The following is a 24347-nucleotide window of genomic DNA, read 5'->3' as shown; positions in this document are numbered from 1 at the left end:
TTGAGAGACATCAGTAGTGATGGATATATCGGACTACTTTGCCTTGGATATACATTATATCATCTCCAGACCACTCCTGAAACCCACTGAGCGCAAGTATGACTTCCCATCCCGCTAACTCCTCTAGTCGGCAGATGTGGTCCACTTGTCTATCCACTGATCCATTGTTGGAGGCTCCTTATTGATCCATTTTAACGGGATTAAAAGCCTAGCGGCCTGAATCAGGTGCGTGGCTAAATCCGTTTTGGCTGGTCTCTAAGAATCATTAGGTAGCCACAGAAGAGCCGTCTCAGGGGTAAGCCGAATGCCAGATTTAGTGATTTTATTGACCTCATTTTGTATTTTAGCCCAGTAGCTCGTTATTTTGGAATGCGACCAAAAAATATGGCTCAAGTTGCCCACTCCATCTTCACATCTCCAGCATTTATCTGAAGGCTGTAACCCCAACATATATAATTTCTGAGGAGTATTATACCAATATGTCATCATTTTATAGGAGTGTTCCTGAATTCTCATACATCTGGATTAGCCATGTGAGCATGCGTTTATACGTAGGCGTTCCATTTCAGAGACGGGCCTAGCTAACTTATTTGACCATTTTGTAAGGTAAGCTGGGGTTCTTTTGTTCTGACTGGAGTTATAAATGATAGAAATCAGTTTACGAGGGAACCTCTCCTGAGGTAATTTCTCGTACCAGGAATAATTGTCCCCAGGGGCTGACTGGCAACTTTTGGCCCAGGGGGCAAGTAACACCCAGAGGCCCACTGAGCCAACCCCCCCCCCCCCCAACTTTCGTCAGCCATGTAAATTAGAACACAGTAAAACAAAATAAACTAGGCATGCTCCGATATATCGGCCGCCGAAACACATCAGCCGAAAATTGCATTTTTGGTATAATGCCGAAAGTGTCATTTTCAGGCTGATTCAGTGTTGCATCCGTGTATTCTCTCCTCCCCGCTGGGCGCTGCTCTGTGTCCCCCCCATGACACTTGATGACTTTTGCAGGAGAAACTGTATATTGTGTGGCACAGTGTAGGCTATATGTGTATAACATAAACATATTTCATTTGAAAACTTACAGTTACTTGACCCTTGGGGATCTCGGACGCCACTTCCACGCTTTGGCCGGGGGCTCGGCGGAGCTGATGTTGTGTTTTATCCTAATGAGAAAGATTTCATAATAAGGATTTGGAGAAGGGGCAGAGGGGTCACAGAGCAGGGAGAGGCTGGGGCTGCTACTAGGGGGTCATACCATGGGGGAGTAATAAAGCCCACCATAATGCCCCACCCCCCCAGTAGAAATAATTCTCCTTATAATAGACAGTGCACAAAATACCCCCTTGTAATATCCCCAGTTGAGCTAATGTCCCCATAGTGCCCCCTATAATGTGCCAGTAGCCAGATAGGGCCCCCCTATAATGTGCCAGTAGCCACATAGGGCCCCCCTATAATGTGCCAGTAGCCACATAGGGCCCCCCTATAATGTGCCTGTAGCCATATGCCCCCCCATAATGTGCCAGTAGCCATAGGTCCCCTATAATCTGCCAGTAGCCATAGCCCCCCTTTATTCTGCCAGTAGCCATAGCCCCCCCTATAATCTGCCAGTAGCCATAGCCCCCCCTATAATCTGCCAGTAGCCATAGCCCCCTATAATGTGCCTGTAGCCATATGCCCCCCCATAATGTGCCAGTAGCCATAGGTCCCCTATAATCTGCCAGTAGCCATAGCCCCCCTATAATCTGCCAGTAGCCATAGCCCCCCCTATAATCTGCCAGTAGCCATAGCCCCCCCTATAATCTGCCAGTAGCCATAGCCCCCTATAATCTGCCAGTAGCCATAGCCCCCCCTATAATCTGCCAGTAGCCATAGCCCCCCCTATAATCTGCCAGTAGCCATAGCCCCCCCTGTAATCTGCCAGTAGCCATAGCCCCCCCTGTAATCTGCCAGTAGCCATAGGTCCCCCATAATGTGCCAGTAGCCATAGGTCCCCTATAATCTGCCAGTAGCCATAGCCCCCCTATAATCTGCCAGTAGCCATAGCCCCCCCTATAATCTGCCAGTAGCCATAGCCCCCCCTATAATCTGCCAGTAGCCATAGCCCCCCTATAATCTGCCAGTAGCCATAGCCCCCCCTATAATCTGCCAGTAGCCATAGCCCCCCCTGTAATCTGCCAGTAGCCATAGGTCCCCCATAATGTGCCAGTAGCCATAGGTCCCCCATAATGTGCCAGTAGCCATAGGCCCCCCCTATAATCTGCCAGTAGCCATAGGCCCCCCACTAATGTGCCAGTAGCCAGATAGGGCCCCCCCCACTAATGTACCAGGAGTAGCCAGATAGGGGCCCCTCTATAATGTGCCAGGAGTAGCCAGATTGTGCCCCCCTGCCCCCCACCCCCCTCATAAAGTGCCAGCCCAGTAGACTACTGGGCTGGCACTTTATGAGGGGGGTGGGGGGCAGGGGGGCACGGGGGCACAATCTGGCTAGTGGTGGCTACTCCTGGCACATTATAGGGGGGCCCCCCCCTAATCTGGCTACCACTGGCAGTAGTAGCCAGATTAGGGGGGGGCCCCCTATAATGTGCCAGGAGTAGCCACCACTAGCCAGATTGTGCCCCCTGCCCCCCACCCCCCTCATAAAGTGCCAGCCCAGTAGTAGCCAGATAGGGACAGAAATAAAGAAAAAAAAAAAAAATGTCAGTCAGACATACTTACCTCCCTGCTTCTCTGGACTACTCCGGTCCCGCCTCCAGCCAGGCGCCAGCACACACTGCAATCACTTTACGGCAGCGGCTCAGTTAGGCCGCAGGACCGGCGCAGGTGGCGCGATGACGTCATCGCGCCGATGACGTCATCGCGCCGCCTGCGCCGGTCCGGCGGCCTGTCTGATAGGCTGCCGCAACACGCCTCCACTGCTCCCCTGCTCCCCGTCTCCCTGGCATAAAGCGGATGTTTATTCCGGCCCGGCCGGTTCTGACTGGAGTTATAAATGATAGAAATCAGTTTACGAGGGAACCTCTCCTGAGGTAATTTCTCGTACCAGGAATAATTGTCCCCAGGGGCTGACTGGCAACTTTTGGCCCAGGGGGCAAGTAACACCCAGAGGCCCACTGAGCCAACCCCCCCCCCCCCCCAACTTTCGTCAGCCATGTAAATTAGAACACAGTAAAACAAAATAAACTAGGCATGCTCCGATATATCGGCCGCCGAAACACATCAGCCGAAAATTGCATTTTTGGTATAATGCCGAAAGTGTCATTTTCAGGCTGATTACAGTGTTGCATCCGTGTATTCTCTCCTCCCCGCTGGGCGCTGCTCTGTGTCCCCCCCATGACACTTGATGACTTTTGCAGGAGAAACTGTATATTGTGTGGCACAGTGTAGGCTATATGTGTATAACATAAACATATTTCATTTGAAAACTTACAGTTACTTGACCCTTGGGGATCTCGGACGCCACTTCCACGCTTTGGCCGGGGGCTCGGCGGAGCTGATGTTGTGTTTTATCCTAATGAGAAAGATTTCATAATAAGGATTTGGAGAAGGGGCAGAGGGGTCACAGAGCAGGGAGAGGCTGGGGCTGCTACTAGGGGGTCATACCATGGGGGAGTAATAAAGCCCACCATAATGCCCCACCCCCCCAGTAGAAATAATTCTCCTTATAATAGACAGTGCACAAAATACCCCCTTGTAATATCCCCAGTTGAGCTAATGTCCCCATAGTGCCCCCTATAATGTGCCAGTAGCCAGATAGGGCCCCCCTATAATGTGCCAGTAGCCACATAGGGCCCCCTATAATGTGCCAGTAGCCACATAGGGCCCCCCTATAATGTGCCTGTAGCCATATGCCCCCCCATAATGTGCCAGTAGCCATAGGTCCCCTATAATCTGCCAGTAGCCATAGCCCCCCTATAATCTGCCAGTAGCCATAGCCCCCCCTATAATCTGCCAGTAGCCATAGCCCCCCCTATAATCTGCCAGTAGCCATAGCCCCCTATAATCTGCCAGTAGCCATAGCCCCCCCTATAATCTGCCAGTAGCCATAGCCCCCCCTATAATCTGCCAGTAGCCATAGCCCCCCCTGTAATCTGCCAGTAGCCATAGCCCCCCCTGTAATCTGCCAGTAGCCATAGGTCCCCCATAATGTGCCAGTAGCCATAGGTCCCCTATAATCTGCCAGTAGCCATAGCCCCCCTATAATCTGCCAGTAGCCATAGCCCCCCCTATAATCTGCCAGTAGCCATAGCCCCCCCTATAATCTGCCAGTAGCCATAGCCCCCCTATAATCTGCCAGTAGCCATAGCCCCCCCCTATAATCTGCCAGTAGCCATAGCCCCCCCTGTAATCTGCCAGTAGCCATAGGTCCCCCATAATGTGCCAGTAGCCATAGGTCCCCCATAATGTGCCAGTAGCCATAGGCCCCCCCTATAATCTGCCAGTAGCCATAGGCCCCCCACTAATGTGCCAGTAGCCAGATAGGGCCCCCCCACTAATGTACCAGGAGTAGCCAGATAGGGGCCCCTCTATAATGTGCCAGGAGTAGCCAGATTGTGCCCCCCTGCCCCCCACCCCCCTCATAAAGTGCCAGCCCAGTAGACTACTGGGCTGGCACTTTATGAGGGGGGTGGGGGGCAGGGGGGCACGGGGGCACAATCTGGCTAGTGGTGGCTACTCCTGGCACATTATAGGGGGGCCCCCCCCTAATCTGGCTACCACTGGCAGTAGTAGCCAGATTAGGGGGGGGCCCCCTATAATGTGCCAGGAGTAGCCACCACTAGCCAGATTGTGCCCCCTGCCCCCCACCCCCCTCATAAAGTGCCAGCCCAGTAGTAGCCAGATAGGGACAAAAATAAAGAAAAAAAAAAAAATGTCAGTCAGACATACTTACCTCCCTGCTTCTCTGGACTACTCCGGTCCCGCCTCCAGCCAGGCGCCAGCACACACTGCAATCACTTTACGGCAGCGGCTCAGTTAGGCCGCAGGACCGGCGCAGGTGGCGCGATGACGTCATCGCGCCGATGACGTCATCGCGCCGCCTGCGCCGGTCCGGCGGCCTGTCTGATAGGCTGCCGCAACACGCCTCCACTGCTCCCCTGCTCCCCGTCTCCCTGGCATAAAGCGGATGTTTATTCCGGCCCGGCCGGCCGGCCGGCCGGCCGGGACAGCAAGCCAGGGAGGCCCGGGGGGCAATTGCCCCCCTGCCCCCCGGCCCAGTCCGCCCCTGATTGTCCCTTACTATTTTGTTCTGTGTCAATTTCTTGCAAGCTAGTAAGATCTCTACCCTTTCTAAGAAGTTATTTGTTAAAAATGTTAATTTAGGTTGTGTTACCCCTTCTATATAGGTTATATCTTCTAAAAATGTGGACAGCGTCTGGCCTTTGAATTTATGCCAAATTGGGGGGGGGGGGGGGGTTGTTTAATAGAGGGGCATGCAATGTATGGGATCAGCTGCACCGGTAGTAGCAGAGAGGGAGTGTTTAAAACATCTTGGTCTCTTATCGCGTCTCTCGTTACTTTCAGTTTCCCTTTTATCAGAGAGTTGTTGGGTGCGTCCGGAGATCCCAGACCCCACAGACTAGCGAGTTGTTCAGGTGTCATGGATAGCAGCTCTAACTCAATGCCTAATATCTGATTGTGCCTAGTAGTTAGCTGAAGCCATCTTTTGAGATGCACTGCCCTGTAGTATATTAAGAGGTCAGGGAGACCAAACCCACCATGTTCCCTCCTCATTATCAGTCTATTATATGCTAACCTCGCTTTTTTGTGTTTCCATAAGAAGGTCGCCACCAAGGACCTGACCTACTTGCAAAAAATACATAGGTACATGAATAGGGAGCATTTGCAGAACGTAAAGTAGTTTGGGCATAATAAAAGCCTTGAGCAAGTTCTTACGGCCCATCCACGAGACATACGGAATGGACAGGGATTTGAGGTAGTTTTGGATCTCTTTTAGCAGAGTTGGGAAGTTTGTGTGGAAGTCCTTATTAAGATCAGATGGAATTTTCAAACCCAGATAAGACAGACACGAGGGTTGCCATTTGAAAGGAGTAGAAGCTTTTAACTTATCTATCACTGGGCTAGGAGCCGAGATATTGAGTGCCTCTGACTTGGCATGATTAATTTTAAAATTGGAGACAGCCCCAAAAGTTTCAAGGGGATTTGTAATAATGATTAATAAGTCATCAGCAAATGCAGCTGTATGGTAGTCAGTCAGTTTATTGGGCAGGGGCAGTCCGTGTATTTGGGGATGTTCCCTAATATCTTGCAGTAGGGTTTCCATAACCAGAACAAAGAGAGTGGGGGACAGGGGGCTTCCCTGTCTCGTCCCATTTGTTATGGGGAATGCTGATGATAATGTTCCATTAACTCTAAATCGTGCACTCGGGGAACTGCATAGTGGCATTATAGCTCTGACAAGATCATCCGGGATTCCAAATCTCAACAGAGCTTTCTGCATAAAGTCCCAGCTAACCCTGTCAAAGGCCTTTTCAGAATTTACACTCAGCAAGACTAAAGGTTGCTTTGAGGTTTTCGCATGAGCTATGGCATTAAGATTCATGCATGAATTGTGGTTCCCCTCCCTGCCAGGAAAAAATCCTGCTTGTTCTGGGTTAACCAGCTTGGGTAGTATCTTGCTTAATCTAGAAACCAATAGTTTCGCCCAGATTTTTACGTCAACGTTAAGAAGTGAAATGGGTCTTTAGCTCCCGCATTGTTCCGGGTCCTTCCCTTCCTTGGGTAATATCGTGACCGTGGCCTACAGTGTTTGTGGGCGAAGGTTAGCTCCTTCCATCAGGGATCTACACCAATTAGTTACTTGTGGGAGAAGTGTAGTAAGAAATTTCCTATAGTATCCTATAGGCAGGTCGTCAGGACCTGGGCTTTTACTTAGTGGCATTGACTTTATTATGCTGGCCACTTAATCTTCAGAGACTGGTTGGGTTAGAGAGGCCTTGTCTTCAGGGGAGATAGATTGGAGAGAAAGTTGATCCAGAAAACTATCAATGTCCCTTCAGTTATCTCTTATTCCTGTGTCCCCCTGTCCCTTTAAGTTGTAAAATTTGGCGTAAAACTCATGAAAAGCCTTGGCAATAGCAGAGGTTTTTGTTACATTATTTCCTAGGGTTCGTCTAATCGCGGTGATGTAAGTGGCACTTTGGCGTTGTTTTATAAGGCGTGACATAAGTCTAGTACCCTTGTCTCCATGGGCATAAAACTTAAATTTGGCGTACTGATAGGCTCTTGCTGATTGTATATTAAGTAAGTCCCTCAATTGTCTTCTTAGTTTTGAGAGATCCTGTTGAGCATGTAAAGCCTTCGACTTTTTATGTTATGCCTCTATTGTGCTTATTTAAGCGATTAGAGGGTTCAGTTGGTTTTGCCTCTCTTTTTTTATCTTGCAGCCTAACAAAATCAATTTTCTCCTAACTACTGCTTTACCTGATTGGCAGGTTCTTAAAACATAAAAACACATTTAGTGGTGCGTGGTCCGATAGGGTGGTTGGTTCAATATTGGCAAAGTTCACCATATCAATGTGTCTCTCCGACACAAATATATAATCCAGCCTTTGGAATGTATTATGTACAGTGGAAAAATAGGTATAATCTTTAGTAGTGGGATGAAGGAGCCGCCAAGCGTCAATTAAGCAGGCGTCCCTAAGAGATCCTTGAATCCTCCCCAAGAAAGTCTGTGAATGCACAGAAGTTCCAGTGGAGGTATCAGTCTTAGGTGAGAGAGCCACATTGATATCCCTGCCAATTATTCTTATGCCCTCTGCAAATTGATGGAATTTGGCTAGTGTGTTTTTTAGCCACTTCTGTTGGCCACGAATTGGGCGCATAAAAGCGTGCTAGTGTCACAACCTCTGATCGTATTTCCCCCTTGACAAATATGTATCTGCCTTCCGGGTCTGATTGTGTGAGCGTGTGGGTAAAGGGTATATTCTTAGATATTGCCACACTCACCCCTCTCGACGCGCTGGTATAGGGTCTATGGAACCATAAGCTTAATTGCGAAAGTGGGAGGGTGGGTATACGACCAACCTTGAAGTGGGTTTCCTGCAGAAAACAAATCTCGGCTTTGGATTTACGCAGTAGGCGAAACAGCTGGGATCTCTTTTGAGGTGTGTTCATTGAGGTGTGATTATACGTGATGCAGTTAATCTGAGCCATCTGGATCGTCTACTTGAGGGGAACCGTAGAAGGCGACTTGGAGAACTATCATAATAAGGGAGAGGGGGGAAGGAAAAGCTAGGAGAGAGGAGGATGAAAGAGACGAAGAAAACATATGAACATGACTTGAATGTAGATGCAATACATATACATTTGGTCAGTGGTCTGGTGGCGCCCATGTTTGAGAAGGCCACTGTGAGGATTAGCTGATTGAGCAACACCATTCCACCTTTTGACGACCAAGCTTTTGACTTGATTTGGGGGGGTATTAAACCTATTGCGTTAGGTACAGATACAGTTGCAAGAAAAAGTATGTGAACCCTTTGGAATTATATAGATTTCTGCACAAATTGGTCATAAAATGTGATCTGATCTTCATCTAAGTCACAACAATAGACAATCACAGTCTGCTTAAACTAATAACACACAAAGAATTAAATGTTACCATGTTTTTATTGAACACATCATGTAAACATTCACAGTGCAGGTGTAAAAAGTATGTATACCCCTAGACTAATGACATCTCCAAAAGCTAATTGGAGTGAGGTGTCAGCCAACTGGAGTCCAATCAATTAGATGAGATTGGAGGTGTTGGTTACAGCTGCCCTGCCCTATAAAAACACACACACACCAGTTCTGGGTTTGCCTTTCACAAGAAGCATAGCCTGATGTGAATGATGCCTCGCACAAAAGAGCTTTCAGAAGACCTACGATTAAGAATTGTTGACTTGCATAAAGCTGGAAAGGGTTATAAAAGTATCTCCAAAAGCCTTGCTGTTCATCAGTCCATGGTAAGACAAATTGTCTATAAATGGAGAAAGTTCAGCACTGCTGCTACTCTCCCTAGGAGTGGCTGTCCTGTAAAGATGACTGCAAGAGCACAGCGCAGACTGCTCAATGAGGTGAAGAAGAATACTAGAGTGTCAGCTAAAGACTTACAAAAGTCTCTGGCATATGCGAAAATCCCTGTTAGCGAATCTACAATACGTAAAACACTTAACAAGAATGGATTTCATGGGAGGATACCACAGAGGATGCCACTGCTGTCCAAAAAAAACATTGCTGCACGTTTACAGTTTGCAGAAGAGCACCTGGATGCTCCACAGCAGTACTGGCAACATATTCTGTGGACAGATGAAACCAAAGTTGAGTTGTTTGGAAGAAACACACAACACTATGTGTGGAGAATGAGAGGAACAGAACACCAACATCAAAACCTCATCCCTACTGTGAAGTATGGTGGTCGGGGCATCAAGGTTTGGGGCTGCTTTGCTGCGTCAGGGCCTGGACAGATTGCTATAATCAAAGGAAAAATGAATTCCCAAGTTTATCAAGACATTTTGCAGGAGAACTTAAGGCCACATGTCCACCAGCTGAAGCTGAACAGAAGATGGGTGTTGCAACAGGACAACGACCCAAAGCATAGAAGTAAACCAACAACAGAATGGCTTAAACAGAAGAACATACACCTTCTGGAGTGGCCCAGTCAGAGTCCTGACCTCAACCTGATTGAGATGCTGTTGCATGACCTCAAGAAAGCGATTCACACCAGACATCCCAAGAATATTGCTGAACTGAAACAGTTCTGTAAAGAGGAATGGTCAAGAATTACTCCTGACCGTTGTGCACGTCTGATCTGCAACTACAGAGAAACGTTTGGTTGAAGTTATTGCTGCCAAAGGAGGTTCAACCAGTTATTAAATCCAAGGGTTCGCAGGGGCGTGGCCAAGGAGCCGAGGAGTATGGCCGCTTGAACTCAGAGCTCCTGCTCCAGCAAAGCGTGTTAGTCAAGCAAAACCCTCAACAAAGTCGCCGCAGTGTTACCATCGGTACCGACTGGTGCCGGCTACTTCCCTGATGATGACAAGAGGCAAAAGAAGTATGAAGAAGCAAGGGAAGTTGGAGTTTTTCTTTGGCCAGGACAGAGACAAAGATGGCGCCGGCACTAGAAGCGCGCAGATGGAACCCTCCCTCAGCCCGTCATCTACAGCGAACGCTTCTTCCCCCCGTCCATCCGAGGATGGTAGCTCGACTCACCGGAGCCCACAGGGTTCGCCGCATCATACCACCGTGAGTGAGAGCATGAGGGTCAGCGAACCGGGGGTTAAATCAGGGCGGGAGGTGTCTGCATTTAATGGCCGCGCGGGACAGAGTTCCCCTACCAAGAGCCCGGCAAAGCAGAGGCCCAGGTTGCAAGACCAGGCTGAAGAGGCTCTGGAGACTTGCGAATCCCAGGACTCAAATGGCGGTGGTGCTTTTAAAGAGGCGCTTTTAAAGTTCCCCATGGATGAGAGGCCAGCGTCCAGTGTTCTGTTAAAGGACATGCTCATAGCTTTTAACCATTCGGTTACCTCCCACATGTCTCAAATATTGAAGCCCCTCCAACAGGATGTCTCTGATTTAAAACATAGAGTACACCATGTCGAGCACAAGATGGGCGAATTCGCGGAATCGCATAATAATCTCATCGATTCATGTGACGGTCAGGCGGAAGAGATCGCATTCTTGAAAGCGAAAGTAGCTGATTTGGAAGATCGTTCCCGCAGGAACAACCTGAAACTGAGAGGTGTACCAGAAACAATTCAACCATCGGAGCTGCAGGCTTATATTAAAAAGCTATTCATAGAGCAAGATCTAATCATAGACCGAGCGCATAGAATCACCAAACCGAAACACCTTCCTGATGACACTCCTCGGGATGTCTTAGCCCGCATCCACTTCTTCCATATTAAAGAGGAAATCCTGCTGGCAGCGAGAAAAAATGATACCTTGCCGGATCCGTATCAACAAGTGAAGCTGTTTGCGGATTTATCTATGGCAACCCTCCAGCTACGCCGCAAGCTTGCGCCCATTACCGCGGCGCTGCGATCACACTCCATTTTATATAGATGGGGATACCCAGTGAAGATACTAATCCAGAAGAATGGGGTATTATCTGTTATCCGCTCGGTGGAGGAGGGGAAAGCGATCCTAGCTAACTGGGACATTTCGGTGGAAGACGTCCCTCAGGCAACACAACACCAGCGCGTTGCTCAAGAAGGTGAATGGCACCGGGTTGAAAGTCGCCGCCAGAAAAAACACAGTTGAGTGGTTCTACAAGTACCCTGCTTACTGTGGAGCAAGGACATGCTCTACCTACTATGTGTCTCCAGGCAGTAGGCAAGACTGTGTTTCCCCCAATTGATTCACAAGGGATTGTGAGTTTTAACCCTTGTGCTACTCTATTCTTGCCCTTTTATTCGGGCAGTATGTTTTGGTTTTGCAGGTTATTGTTTCTATTCTGTTATCATTTTACCTTTCTAGAGTCGGGTCCATTCCTCGTATCACAGCTGAGTGTTTCGCTGATGTCGTGGTGCGGTTCTCTCCGCGTCATCCGGGCAGCTTTTTATAAGCTTCTTACCGAAATTCAAAATGGTGCTTAAATTAGTCTCATTAAACGTTCGCGGTCTTAACAGCCCATTTAAACGACGGATGATGTGGAGAGAGGCCATCCTGACTAAAAGTGATATATTCTGTGCGCAGGAGACACATATAGTTGCAGCAGACAGAGAGAGGCTGAAACATCCTGCGTTTCCGATAATTATTCAGTCTCATGGAGTGAGTAAAAAACGTGGGGTAATGTTGGCGATAAAAAATTCTGTTGCTCATGTAGAGAAAAGAACGTTGGTGGACGAAGGAGGTCGCTATATTATTTATGTATGCTGCATTAATAATATTCCTTATACCGTAGTGGGGGTGTACGCTCCAAATATTCGTCCCTTGAGATTTTTGAATAGACTCTTCAAAAAAGTTCAATCTGTGAAAGAAGGGAGAGTTTTAATCTGTGGGGACTTCAATATGGTCCTTGACCCACTTCAAGATTCCTCCTCTGTTACAAGACATAGCCCCGTATCTCTTGCTCAGTCACTGCTTGCGAACTCTTTGTTTGATGTTTGGCGTATCCACCACGCATCGGAAAAAGATTTCTCTTATTATTCGCCTGCACATAAGTCCTATTCCCGTATTGATCTGATTTTGGCTGATAGAACTACCTTAGACTCATCTACTGGTTCCTCTATAGGAACAATTACGTGGTCAGACCATGCCCCGATATCTATAGAATTAACAGAAGAATTCACTTCGCCTCCGAACCCTATGTGGAGGGCTAATGAATTTATTTTGGCTAATGATAAATACATTTCAGAGATAACGGAAGCGTTACTTGAATACTTTCAATTCAATGCCAATTCAGGTCCAGATCCCTTGATAGTGTGGACGGCCCACAAGGCGTTTATAAGAGGAATCTTATTGAAGATAGGTCATAGGCATAGAAAATTGAGAGAAAAACACCAGTCCGATATATTACAGCAAATTCAGTTAACGGAAAAACTAAATAAGTCCTCTCCCTCGGTTGAACTCTCTGATAAGCTCAGAATTCTTAGACTTCAACTAAGGGAAAGTTATTTACATTCCTATGAACTCTCGCTTAAAAGGACAAAGGCTAGATATTATTCGCAGACTAATAAAGCGGGGAAACTATTGGCAAGCAGAGTCAAAGCAAGAGCCCTAAAATCGAAAATACCATTCTTGTGGGATTCCTCCAAGTCATATAAATTATATGATCCTAAATCTATAGCTAATAGATTCATGTCTTATTACCATCAATTATACAATTTGAGAGATGAACCAGGTTTTATCCCTGCTTCTCCAGAGAATATTGATGAGTTTTTGAACACTTTGTCAATCCCTTCATTGGAGGACTCTCGCAAGACCTCTCTTTCTGACCCTATTTCGCAGGAAGAGATTTTAAAAGTAATTAAAAGCTTACCACACAACAAAAGCCCTGGACCGGACGGTCTCCCAAATTCCTATTACAAAATATTTATGGATAGCTTGCTCCCTCACCTGCAGGCGGCTCTGTCTCGTGCCACGACAACGGGTAATATGCCCAAAGAAATGTTGGAGGCGGTCATTGTCACTTTACCTAAGCCAGGGAAAGAGCCTTCCATCCCTCAAAACTTCCGTCCTATTTCCTTGCTCAATACAGATTTAAAGATCTATGCAAAAATTTTAGCGGCTCGCTTAGCAGATATTATCCCCACTCTGATAGACCCGGATCAGGTAGGGTTTGTGAAAGGGCGTCAGATTACAGACAACTCCAGGAGAATATTGAACCTTGTTGATTACGTGAATCGCATGAGAATACCGACAGTATTGGTCACATTAGATGCCGAGAAGGCTTTCGACCGTGTTAACTGGTCATTTGTCTTCTCGGTACTATATAAAATGGGCTTTCCGGAACCTATAGTGCAAGCCATCCATGTCCTATATTCAAACCCATCGGCTAGGGTATTGGCTAACGGAGTGTTATCTGACCCGTTCGCATTGTCTAATGGCACGAGACAGGGGTGCCCCCTGTCGCCGCTGATCTTTATCCTATCTTTAGAACCCTTGGCTCAAGCAATCCGTCAGGAGACTGGGGTGACGGGGGTTGGTGTTGGGAGCAGGCAACACTGTATATCCATGTACGCGGATGATATCATATTGTCTTTTTTTTTTTTTTAAACAATTTTTTATTCGGAAGACAGATAGCCAGTAAGCAAGTACATAGATTACAGTAAATTCTCATGCGCGCAGGCACGTGCACATTATACATTACATCATGTAGGATCATATACATATTAGACAGCCGTCCAGCGTTTATTTAGAATGTGTCTTTTCCGAAAACTTTTCCATTTTCTCCCCCCCCAAACAAACCCCCCCTCCCTCCCAACTGTTACCCAACTTGCAATGTCATGCCAATATCGCCTATTAGGACTTCCAGATAGAGTGCCTCTCATTCATAAGCCGTAGGAGTCTCATGTTAACCATCTCTCCCACTAGACCACTTCTAACCTATCTAAAGTACCCTTCAGCTTTCCTTCTAAATACCACCTAGTATGTACAAAAGGCATAACCACTTCCGATACTTCTGCCGATGACAATGAATGAATAATAAACCTTTCCCAAGTGTGAAAGAATTGCTTTGCAGATTTCTCTTTGCTACGTTCTACATCTAGCCTGTCTAGGTACATGACATATTTCATCACCCCTAAAGCCTCTTGGAATGTAGGGACTGTGGGATATATCCAGTGCCTAAGTATGGTCTTTACCACTGCCAGGAGGAACAAGTGTACTCCTTTGATATGAGTAGTATGGGATATTTCTCCTCTTTCATCCAGTGGTATATAATGAAAGATGCAGTGCAAAGGTGACAATTGTGGTTTTATCCCCCACACTTGTTGGATATATTCGACAGTCTCCTCCCACAAAGACTTCAAGTTAGGACAGTGCCAAAGTCCATGTAGTAGGTTAGCCTTTTGTAGCAGACATTTGGGGCACCATCTCAAATAATGCGCAGGCGCATCTCTGTATGATAAGTCAAAGGCGTACGTAGCTTTATGAAGAATCCTAAAATGCATCTCTCTCCACGTTTCACTTGTTATCACCTGTCTCACTTTCTCCATTCCCTCCCTCAATTTAGGAGTGACTGTATCCTCACCTAGCTCTTCCTCCCACTTCTTAAACACGCTATCTCCTAATGGGGTAGAGAGAATGTTCTGCATCTTCCTATAGAGATCAGACAGTGAGTGTTCCTGGGCTCCCACCAGGGCCCCAAACCAGTTCAACTTCTCAGGATCTCCCAGGTTCACAGATTGAGCCATGCAGTACGAGTGTAGCTGCTTATAAGACAGAAAATGGGAGGCTGGGATCTGATACTTGGACTGTACTTCAGGCCATGTTAAAAGCCCAGTGCCCTCCTCATTCAGCAAATGTCGCAATAGAAGGATCTCTTTACTCCTCCACACTCTGAAAAGACCGGAATGCCTACCCTCCGGAAACGCTGGGAGACTCCACAAAGGCATATATGGGGTAATGTACATGGGTAGTTTATATAATCTACGTATGCTCCGCCATGCAGCCAGAGTATCCCTCAAAACTACAAATTCTTTGAACGGTTTAGGGAGATCTCGGACTCTTGTGTGTAATAAGGCAACTAGGTCCCAAGGTGCGACCAACTCACTTTCTAGGGGGGTATTGGAAAAATATGGGGAGCCTTTCAGCCAGTCCCTAGCATGTCTAAATAATGAGGCCAAATTATATCTTCTAATGGACGGCATTTGAAGTCCTCCCTCCCATTTGGTGAGGCAAAGTTTGTCATACGCTATCCTAGGCCGCTTTCCTTGCCAAAGGAACCTCACAAACGCTTTTTGGATCCTATTAACGTCAATATGTGTCAGTAAGAGGGGTATAGTCTGAATAGGATAGAGCAACCTCGCAAAACTTACCATTTTTAAGAGGTAAGCCCTCCCAAAAAGCGAAAGCGGTAGTTTAGCCCATTTGCCCAACTCTGTTTCAATCTTCCTGATTAGGGGATCATAGTTCAATTTATACAGCGAAGATGGGTGTCGCCCCACCTTGATACCCAGATAGGTTAGATACTGTGGTACCACTTCAACATTGCAGAGGTTTCGTTCCGGCTGGGCTTGAGATCCCCTTTTATCCAAGAATAACAATTGGCTCTTAGTGACGTTTATTTTATACCCCGTAGTCCCCCCAAAGTATTCAAAGGTGTCCAGTACCTTTTTTAGGCAGAGATACGGAGAATCTATAAAGAGCAGAATGTCGTCTGCAAAGCAAACTAGTTTCAGTTCTTTCTTACCTATCTGGATCCCCTTAAAAATATCCGACTGAAGCAGATGTTGTACCAGCGGTTCCAAAGCCAAATTGAACAGGAGGGGAGATAATGGGCAGCCCTGCCTTGTACCTCTGCCGAGCCAGAAAGGGGTCGACAAAAAGCCGGGCAGACTAACCTGAGCCTGCGGGCTTCGATAGATGTTCTCAACTAATGACTTGAAAGATCCCTCTACTCCGAAAGCGGTCATGGATCTCCACAACCAGTTCCAGTTCACCGTGTCGAAAGCTTTCTCTGCATCGACAGACAACAAGGCAGGGCTCCCTCCCATACGCTCAGGACCATGATGGACATAGTCCTGTGCCACTAAGACCGATCTGATGTTAGTCACCGCCGCTCTGTTTTTTATAAACCCCACCTGATGCGGACCTATAAGGTATGGCATATGTTGTGCCAATCTATTGGTTAACAATTTGGTCAGTATTTTAAGGTCCTGATTAATCAAAGAAATCGGACGGTATGAGGCAGGCTGTTCCATATCTTTGCCTAGTTTGGGGATAAGCTTGATGTGCGCCATATTTCCAGATTGCATGATACCCTGACCTCCCAGGCAACTATTGAATAACAATGTCAGAAAAGGGGCGATTTCGTCTTTGAGACCTTTATAGAAGTCCGCCCCAAACCCGTCCGGACCCGGGGCTTTCCCGCTTACTAGAGATTTTATGGTAGTTTTGACCTCCTCTTCCGTTATCTGGGCATTAAGGTGGGTGCGCATTTCTTCTGTAAGACGCGGTAGTGAGATTTTGGATAAGAGTTCCTCCGCCAATGTAGCATCATATTCTGCCTGCCCGTACAAAGCAGCGTAGAATTGCCCAAAGCAGTCTACTATTCCTTTCGGGTCTGTAACCCTGCGTCCCGACGCATTTATTAAGCTTTTAATACTAGTGTGGGGCGTATAAGGCCTGGCTAGATTAGACAGCAACTTTCCTGCCTTGTTTCCATATTTGAAAAGATGCGACTTTTTATAATCCCCGGTCAATTTTGTATTTTGTTCTACATAAAAATCATAACTATGTTTGGCCGTGACCCACTGAGTTTTATTACTATCTGTTGGATTATTTAGGAAAGCCGTATATGTACGTATCACCTGCTCTGTTGCTGCATTCATTTTCTGGGCCAACTTCCTTTTTTTAGCTGCGGCGTATGCAATTATTCGTCCCCTAATAACTGCCTTAGCTGTGTCCCAAAATAGGGTATAATTATCTTGGTGTTCGCTATTAGTATCCGAAAATTCCCACCACCACCCTTTCAATTGTAGGAGAAATTCCTCATCTGTGCCCAAATAACTGGGCATGCGCCATATATAATCCGTACCTCTGGGTATATTTTCCAGGAGGGAAAGAGATACTGGGGCATGGTCAGATATCAGAATATCCAGTATTTCCGCTCCCTTCACCTTCCCCACCAGTCCTGGCGAGATAAGTGCATAGTCTATTCTGGACCATGACTGGTGAGCAGGCGAGAAATGAGTGAACTCACGTTCCGTCGGGTTTAGGTGCCTCCAAATGTCTATCAGGGCAGTAGACTGCAAAAAGGAGCCAAGTGTCATTCTCTGAACAGTTGTCCCTCGTCTCTGCATATCTGCTGCCCCAACCCTCTTGCAGTCCTCCTGGGTGTTATGCACTACATTAAGGTCACCCATCAGTACCATACTACCACAACTTTCCTGCACAACCTTCAGCTCCAACTCTGAAAAAAAACTAGCTTGCATAGCATTGGGCCCGTATACATTAAACAGTGTCAACTTGCCTACATCGGTATCTAAATCAAGCCTTAGTAGTCTACCTTTATCGTCCCCACCTGTCGACAAAACCTCACATCTAAGCCTCCTGTGGATTAATATCATCACACCCGCTCTCCTTCCGTCCGAGGGAGAACCGTATATTTGTCCCACCCACATGCGCCGCATCCGCCAAAAATCAGTCTCCCCAAGGTGCGTCTCCTGGAGCAAGGCTATATCAGCCTGTAATCTCTTTAGGTGGCGTAAGACCATTATCCTTTTACAAGTGGACCTCAGCCCTCTAACATTCCAGGTCACTAACTTAATCATGTGGGCTGGATATTTGATATAATGAAGTAGAAGCACCCTTGGGAGGCCGGTTCCCGGCGAACATCCCCCCCAGAAAGCCCTTTAGTGACATTGCAATTCAAGGTACAGAATGACATGACAAACATAATCCCCCCTCCCAACATGACCCCAAAAAACATGTAAACACTCTCATCCCTGAAAACTTTGAGAGTGTTCAAACAAAACAGCAAATCTTCTGCAGACTCCTCTTTTTTCGCACCGACCTGGGTTAGACTGCTGTACGTCTCCAGCCCAGAGTCCATTTCTTTAAATCACTTATTACATCTCCAAACTCCTCCCCCCGGACAGAGTGTATACATGACATTAAGCCTGTCTACTAACCTCCCCACCCCTAGACCTAAGCAGTACCCTATAAGAAAAAAAAAAAACATGCACATAACTTACTGAGTCCATTACAAACATAGGCCGCCGTCCGCAGCATTAATTTGCGGCTCCCCGCTTACTAAAAGACGTGTAGTGCAGTTATCCCCAGTCCGAGCTGGAAGCGGGGTTTCCTCTTCGTCTCGGAGATACTCCAGATGATGCGGTGGACCACGCGTTTCTCATTACCAAAGCGGCCCCCTTTTGGCGAATCACTGCCACTATTAGGCGATCTTGAGATAAAGTCCCTTGGAACGTCGCAGTCCTCCAAGGCCTCTGCTGCATCCGAAGGTGTAAGGTAAGTGTCCACTCCTCCATCTTTCCTGAACACTCTCAGCACCGCTGGGTAGATCAGAGCAAACTTAACTTTCTTGTTCACTAGCTGGGTACATATTTGAGAAAAAGCTCTCCTTTTCTTGGAGACCTCCATGGAATAGTCCCCAAAAATTAGGATCTGATGGCCTCGTAATTTAAGCGGCTGCTTGAGCCTTCTATACTTGAATAGGATGGCCTCCTTATCTGTGTACTTCAGGTACTTTACTATGGTCGTCCTGGGTCTCCTCTGCGGTTCAGTTCCGCCAGTGTCTTGCGGTGGGCCAATTCTGTGCGCCCTCTCAACCAATGCAGGGGTCTGGATTCCCAACGCTTGCGGCAACTCATCAGAACAGATCCGGGATAGCATGTGCACTGGGATATTTTCCGGTAAACCGAGAATACGCAGATTACTTCTGCGGGACCTATTTTCTAAGTCCTCGACTTTATCCCGGAGCACCTTGTTAGTCTGTGTAACATCCCTGAGCTGGGTGTGAACCCTCTCCAGCTCGTCCTCCACAATGCCCATTCTTTGCTCGAGTTCCTGCACTTGCTCCGAGTGCTGGTTTACTGTGGCTTGTAGCTGCTGTAAGGAAGTCGTGATCGTTGCTTCCAGAGTGGCCTTGATGTCTGGCGCCAATAGTTTCGCAACTGCTATAGCCATTTCTCTGCAGGAAGATTCCAAATCGCCAGCCTGCTGAGCCCCTTCCAGCTGTGCGAGTATTAGTTCCTCCGCATCTTGCGGCTGAGAAGTTTGGGAGGACGAGCGCGTTACCATCTTCCTAGCGTCCGCCATCTTGCCCTTCTGGGGTTCAGCCAGGTCGCGCGGCGGGAGAGCCGAACTGGCCAGCGGGGTGCCACTGCGCACTACAAACTTTTCCATCTACCTCCCAATGTGTCAGGGAGATGTATAGTCGGGGTGATGAAGCCCCTGGTCTCGGCAACACCCGCTGTTAGTGTCCGGGGGCACGGAGCTCTTTCTGCACACCTCCTTACATGTGCGCGCCGGAACCGGAAGTCATCATATTGTCTTTAACAAACCCTATGGTATCTCTGAGGAAGGTTATGGACCTTATCCGCTCATATGGAGCCCTCTCATATTACAAAGTAAACGAAAGTAAATCCCAGGCCCTCCCGCTAGGTATCTCTGAGCCTTTATTGTCCCAAATGAAGACAGAATTTGCCTTGGACTGGCAAGAGTCCTCAGTCCAATACCTAGGTTTTAAGGTGACAACTACTCCTCAAGAATTGTATAAGGCAAACTTCCCGCCTCTTATGCAACCACTCCAACTAGAACTCACCAATATGGCTAAATCGGAGTTATCCTGGGTGGGGCGTATCGCAGCGTTCCAACAGCACACGCTCCCGAAATTGTTATACTTATTCCGTACCATTCCTATTCCCATTCCAGTGACTTTTTTCAACGCTATTAATAAGATGCTGAATGGTTTCATTTGGAATGGGCATAGGCCAAGGATTGCGAGGAGTATTATGTACAGACATAAAAAATCAGGGGGTTTAGGGCTGCCTAATATTTATGATTATTTTTTGGCTTCCAGAATCAGCCAGTTGAGGGAGTGGTGGAATGGCAACGTGGAAAGGCATTGGGTACATATAGAGCAGTCACAAACCCCAGGAAGGAATTTGCGTGCTCTTTTAATGGCGGCGTTGCATGATGATTATATGGACATTCAACCTGCATACTTTGTGTCTACGTCACTGGCGTTATGGAAATCTTACCATGACAAAGGATCGCCCACAGTGGGATCAATGGCGCATGTTACCCCGATAGAATCTCTCCAGTGCTTTTCCACAGATCTTCAGTTAAAAGGATGGAAGGATAGAGGGATTAATACAGTAGCAGATTTAGTGTCGGGAACAGCCTTGAAATCGTTTGAAATTATTAGGCAATCCTTCCAAATTCCCAGTAATGAGGTCTTCCAGTACCTCAAGATTAGACACATTCTAGGGAACAATCCATCCTTCAATATCAAAAGTCATTCCCAGCTATTAATTAGATGGTCTGCATCAAACACGGTATTCACAGGAATCAGATTCCTATATAGGTACCTGGGGGATAAGGATCAATTTCTTAAGACGGCTCCACTTCTGGCTTTGGAGTCAGACTTGGGAAGGTCATTTACTTTATTGCAATGGAAAACAGCTAACAAATTAGCCACCTCAACCCTTAACTGCATATCACACCTTGAAGCTTTTATCAAAACCACCCTCCGATGGTATTTTACGCCAGTTAGACTGCATACATTTTTTCCTAATGTAAGCATGCTTTGTTGGACGGGATGTAGTTCTAAAGGGACTTTGCTACATATTTTGTGGTCCTGTCCGAAGGTTGCTGCTCTTTGGGAAAGGGCATTTGATAAGATCTCTGGGATTGTGGGTCACCAGATCTCTCCGGACCCAGCTCTGGCCTTGTTGTTTATAGATTTGGACAAATTTTTACCCAAATTTAGGACTATTGTGATCCACCTACTGATTGCCACCAAACTAGCAATTACGAGGAATTGGAAGACTGATATTATCCCTGATATGAGGGAGATCATCGGATTGGTGGATGTGACAAGATCCTATGAATATATGTTAGCACATCAGACCTTCCGAGTTGATCGTCATATACAGGCTTGGGAGCTCTGGAGAGGTCTGGATCCGTCATTGTCGGGGAGAATGGGACTGGGGTAAGTCTCTCAGATGAGAGAAAGCTGGGAACGATCTCTGCCTAGTTGAACCCTGCGAGTATGTATTGTTACATGAAACGTTCGGCACATGCTTATATATGTGATTGCTTACATATGTGATTGTGATTGTGAGACTTGACTCTGACTCTATTCTGTATTTTGTGTTAATTTAACTTTATTTGTTGTGTTAACTCTTTCTTTATATATAAAAAAAAGTGGAGTTATTGCTTAAATTCTATTGTACAATTTGGATATGTATAATTGTTCATTGAGCAAACACTCTGACAATAAAAACGTATTGATACTAAATCCAAGGGTTCACATACTTTTTCCACCTGCACTGTGAATGTTTACATGGTGTGTTCAATAAAAACATGGTAACATTTAATTCTTTGTGTGTTATTAGTTTAAGCAGACTGTGATTGTCTATTGTTGTGACTTGGATGAAGATCAGATCACATTTTATGACCAATTTGTGCAGAACTCCATATCATTCCAAAGGGTTCACATACTTTTTCTTGCAACTGTATGTATGGCCCAACTGAAACACACTAGGCCAGTGCTGATGACTGTGAACATAATTATGATAGGGCTACTGCTTACAACTAAAATGTGAGAACAAAGAACACTGGGTCTCCCGGTCTGTAAAATTAACTATTAAACTAATAAACTAATGAGACCCTTCAGAACTCTTCTGAACGAAACATCCATATGAGAAATGATAACTTCTCTCCTGTAGGATAATGGCCTGTGTGGAAACCTAAGCGAGAGATTGTATGGGTTCAGAGGTGGTAGCATAGTTGTGGTATACTTTACCACTTCCTGAGTTGCTGCAGCATTCTCCTGTAGCGCAGAAGTTCAGGAGGTAGAGTCTTTAGGCCTGGGCCTTTTTCTCTTTTCGATGTTCGACCGTGGACCAGGGTCTGGTATCGTTGGCAGATGATCCTGTTGCACAGAAACAGGGAGCCAGGATGGAATATCCAGCGGTATGATTTTCAGGAGAGACCACGCGGACGGTAAGTTGGATGGCGCTCTTATAGTGCATCTCTTCCCGCTCTTGGAGAAAGTGAGTCCAAAAGGGATCAACCATCTGAAGGGCACGTGTGTGGTTTTCAGTTGATCCGTGAGAGGGTGCAGCTGTCTCCTCTAGAGCAAGGTAGAAGGAGCAAGATCTTGAAATAAAAGTATTCTTTCACCTTCATACTGGAGATCTGTTTCTCTAGCTGCTTTCAGGAGCTCCGCTGTGTCCAGGTAGTTAAGTAGGCCACAGATTATGTCCCTGGGGGGTTTATTGTGTTTTGGGACTGGTCTCAATGATCTTTGTGCCCTCTCCACCACCACAGTTGCAGCTCTTTCTTCTCCCAGAAGGTTTGCAAAATGGCCGCTACAGCGCCCAAAAGTTGCTCCTGTGTGGTGGTTTCAGGAACACCACAAATTCGGACATTTTTCCGCCTGCTGATTTTTTCCTGGTCTTCAATTAAAGCAAATGCCGTGTTGAGGGAATCTGCTTGTGAAGTGCTTCTCTTGCACATTGCAACATAGTAACATAGTACATAAGGCCAAAAAAAGACATTTGTCCATCCAGTTCGGCCTGTCATCCTGCAAGTTGATCCAGAGGAAGGCAAAAAAAACAAAAACTGTGAGGTAGAAGCCAATCTTCCCCACTTTAGGGGAATAAAAATTCCTTCCTGACTCCAATCAGGCAATCAGAATAACTCCCTGGATCAATGACCCCTCTCTAGTAGCTATAGCCTGTAATATTATTACGCTCCAGAAATACATCCAGACCCCTCTTGAATTCCTTTATTGTACTCACCATCACCACCTCCTCAGGTAGAGAGTTCCATAGTCTCACTGCTCTTACCATAAAGAATCCTCTTCTATGTTTGTGTACAAACCTTCTTTCCTCGAGACGCAGAGGATGTCCCCTCGTCACAGTCCTGGGGATAAATAGATCATGGGATAGATCTCTGTACTGACCCCTGATATATTTATATATAGTAATTAGATCTCCCATCAGTCGTCTTTTTTTTAAAGTGAATAACCCTAATTTTGATAATCTTTCAGGGTATTGTAGTTGCCCCATTACAGTTATTACTTTAGTTGCCCTCCTCTGGACCCTCTCCAGCTCTGCTATGTCTGCCTTGTTCACAGGAGCCCAGAACTGTACACAGTACTCCATGTGTGGTCTGACTAGCGATTTGTAAAGTAGTAGAACTATGTTCTTATCACGGGCATCTATGCCCCTTTTGATGCAACCCATTATCTTATTGGCCTTGGCAGCAGCTGCGTGACAGTTTTTTGCAGCTTAGTTTGCTGTTTATTAAAATTCCTAGATCCTTTTCCATGTTTTACCATTTAGTAGGTACAGGTGACTTGCATTATTCCTTCCCATGTGCATAACTTTACATTTGTCAGTGTTAAACCTCATTTGCCACTTATCTCATCTGCCCAAGCTTCCAATGTATCCAGATCCCTCTGTAGTAGTATACTGTCCTCTTCAGTGTTAATAACTTTACACAGTTTAGTGTCATCTGCAAAAATTGATATTTTACTATGCAAGCCTTCTACAAGATCATTAATAAATATATTGAAGAGAATAGGGCCCAATACTGACCCCTGAGGTACCCCACTAGTGACAGTGACCCAATCTGAGTGTGTACAGTTAATAACCACCCTCTGTTTTCTATCACTCAGCCAGTTACTTACCCATATACAGACATTTTCTCCCAGTCCGAGCATTCTCATTTTATATACTAACCTTTTATGTGGCACAGTGTCAAATGGTTTGGAGAAGTCCAAATATACGACATCCATTGATTCGGTGCTGTCAAGTCTAGAACTTACCTCCTCATAGAAACTGATTAAATTTGTTTGGCATGACCGATCCCTCATGAAGCCATGCTGATATGGCGTTATTTGCTTATTTCTGTTGAGATGCTCTAAGATAGCATCTCTTAGAAAACCTTCAAACAGTTTACCCACAACAGATGTTAAACTTACCGGCCTA

This window comes from Bufo gargarizans, chromosome 4 (assembly GCF_014858855.1).
Source record: "Bufo gargarizans isolate SCDJY-AF-19 chromosome 4, ASM1485885v1, whole genome shotgun sequence".
In the NCBI taxonomy this organism is placed as follows: Eukaryota; Metazoa; Chordata; class Amphibia; order Anura; family Bufonidae; genus Bufo; species Bufo gargarizans.
The sequence above is the reverse complement of the archived record's forward strand: the minus strand, read 5'-3'. Positions refer to the sequence as shown.